General features: G+C 37.2%; 1 protein-coding gene across 1 annotated transcript in view; it reads right to left on the bottom strand.

Moving 5' to 3' along the window:
* Window positions 1-2500, bottom strand: part of LOC136849397 (uncharacterized) — a 44659-nt gene that overhangs the window by 4482 nt on the left and 37677 nt on the right. The window lies entirely within an intron of this gene.

Here is a 2500-nt window from a genome sequence, read left to right as displayed (position 1 = left end):
GGAAATCAGATGGATTGACCGAATCCAGGCTATAACCTTCAGAGAGGCCAGGGATGCTGGCGCATCCTTCATTTCATGTTCCTGGATAGCTAAATACATTAAAGAGATGAACTTTGTTAAAAGAAACTGGAACAAAAATCCATATGAATGTCATCGCAAAAGATAGATGCTTGGAAGGCCTGAAGTCCTTTCTCAGGAGTGAAAAGACATCATAAGCTGAGGCAGTGGGTAGACCAAGAAAGTCTTTACGAAACTGGCATGAATCCAGAAACAAAAAGGAGAAGGAAGAGAGTTATGGTGCTGTATATCGTGAGTTGAAAATCTGTATCAAGCCATTTCATGTTATCAGCAAGCCTAACACCACTCAGCAACAGAGAGAAGACTGTGCATGGTTTTGTGGTTCATTTTTTAAAGATTGGGATGAAGCTGACTTTCTCCATGTTGCCATCAGATGAAGTTCTTCATTTAACCAGTCAGGAAGCCAAATCATAAAATGACATCATTTGGGCTGCAAAGTTGGATGATATCAGCGATGATGTGCACTATCGCCAAAGTTGTGAAATTTCCTGAATGTTTGGAATTTTTCTGTTTGCACAGCCAAACGGTTAATGTGGATCATCAAAGAAAAGGACAGTCATGGAATGGCGAATACTTCAGAGAAAACTGTGTACTAGTGGAGTATTTCCTTTCCTCAAAGATCCTGGAAAATGTGTTATCTGTTGAAGTCACATTTTTACGATAAGGCACCATGTTTGAAGGCTCTTTCAGACACAGGAGCTGCTTCTGAAACAGTGATATCATTTCTTCTCGTCAAGTGAATTTCCAGGTAGCTCCTGACCTTAATGTGTGTAGAAACATTGGTAGTATCTTAAAGGATCGTGTTGGAAGCGCACACAGTGAACTTGATGATGGTTTGTCCTATTCTTGTGACGACCCAGTATGACGAAGAGAGAGGTGTGACCGAATGCTCAGGGAAATGGAGTTTGAGTCTCAGCTTTTTGCGATTTCCATGCAATCATACCCCTCAAGAATGCAGGCTGTGGTACAGGCAGATGGAGGCACACAAAATATTAAATACTCAGAGCGAAACTTAAATAAATACTGTTCTGGAATTACTTTTGTTTTTGTCATACAATTTTAGTTTGTTGTAGAGGGGAGGCCTCTAATTGAAACACCCTGTATATGTATATATATATATATATATATATATATATATATATATATATATATATATATATATATATATATATATATATATATATATATACTCTACATGTATAATATATATATATACATATATATATATATATATATATATATATATATATATATATATATATATATATATATATATTATTCTGTGCATTAGTAGAATAAAATAGGATTAATGACAGGGTTGGCCATCAGGCTTATAGGATTTGCAGTCCTGAATTTTTAGACGAAGAGTTGGATTACCTGAGGGAGAGTTTTAGGAGACAGGCTACCTAAGTATATTGGTGGGAGTGGGCATATCAAAGCAAGGAAAACTATTTTGGGGAGAGGGAAAAGGATTGAAAAGGAACATTTGGTAGGAAAGAAAATAATTACAGTTCCGGACAACTCTATTGCAACCATCAACAGGAAGCAAATAATTTCAAATTGATAGGCAGCTACAAAAACACCATTAGGAATAAAATAGTTAGAAACAAAGTCGGTAGAAGAAGATTAGGAGGGGGCTTATATGGCAGCGTGTCTAGACTGTGAAGAAGGGTACTATATGAAACTGGCAAAATCATGTAAAGAGCGAAGCAAACAACATCTGCCAGAACATAGGTATTATAATCAGACGTCGGCAGCTGCCAAACACTGTTGGGAAAATGATCACAGAATAGACTGGGGAAAATATGAGTTTTCTGTACAGGAACACCAACAAAACATCTAGACTGGTTGTAGAGAACGCCCATAACTTGCGCCAACACATGGCAGGAACACTGAAACGGTGGCTTTGAAGACAGCATATCTAGAAAAATCCTACCTCCCAGTAGCAAGAAACGGAAGAAAAACGCAAGAGAACGCTTTGGAAAACGGACATCTGGAACCAGGGATCAGAGAAAGACCAAGGTCAAGAGAGGGTGGAGGTCATACCCAGGGAAGAGCTAGGCGATTATAGGATTAAAGTACCCAGCACACAGATGTAAATACAGCCGGACTATGCGTTTGCTCATTGCACGGATATTTCTGATAATGGGACTGTTTGTCCAAGAAAGCTTGTAAACTTTTTGAATAAAAACTCCATTAAATACCATCCAGTTTGAATGAGGTCCTTTTAGTAATATATATATATATATATATATATATATATATATATATATATATATATATATATATATATATATATATATATATATATATATCCATATCCCATCAGTCCCCCTTTGAAGGGTAGGTAATGGCGGTAGAAAATCCCTTTGCTTTCTCAGCAAGTGTTAAAGAATGAGGTTGCTAGCCCCACGCCCAATTC

The sequence above is a fragment of the Macrobrachium rosenbergii genome, chromosome 21, assembly GCF_040412425.1.
Source record: "Macrobrachium rosenbergii isolate ZJJX-2024 chromosome 21, ASM4041242v1, whole genome shotgun sequence".
Lineage (NCBI taxonomy): Eukaryota > Metazoa > Arthropoda > Malacostraca > Decapoda > Palaemonidae > Macrobrachium > Macrobrachium rosenbergii.
The sequence above is the reverse complement of the archived record's forward strand: the minus strand, read 5'-3'. Positions and strand labels throughout refer to the sequence as shown.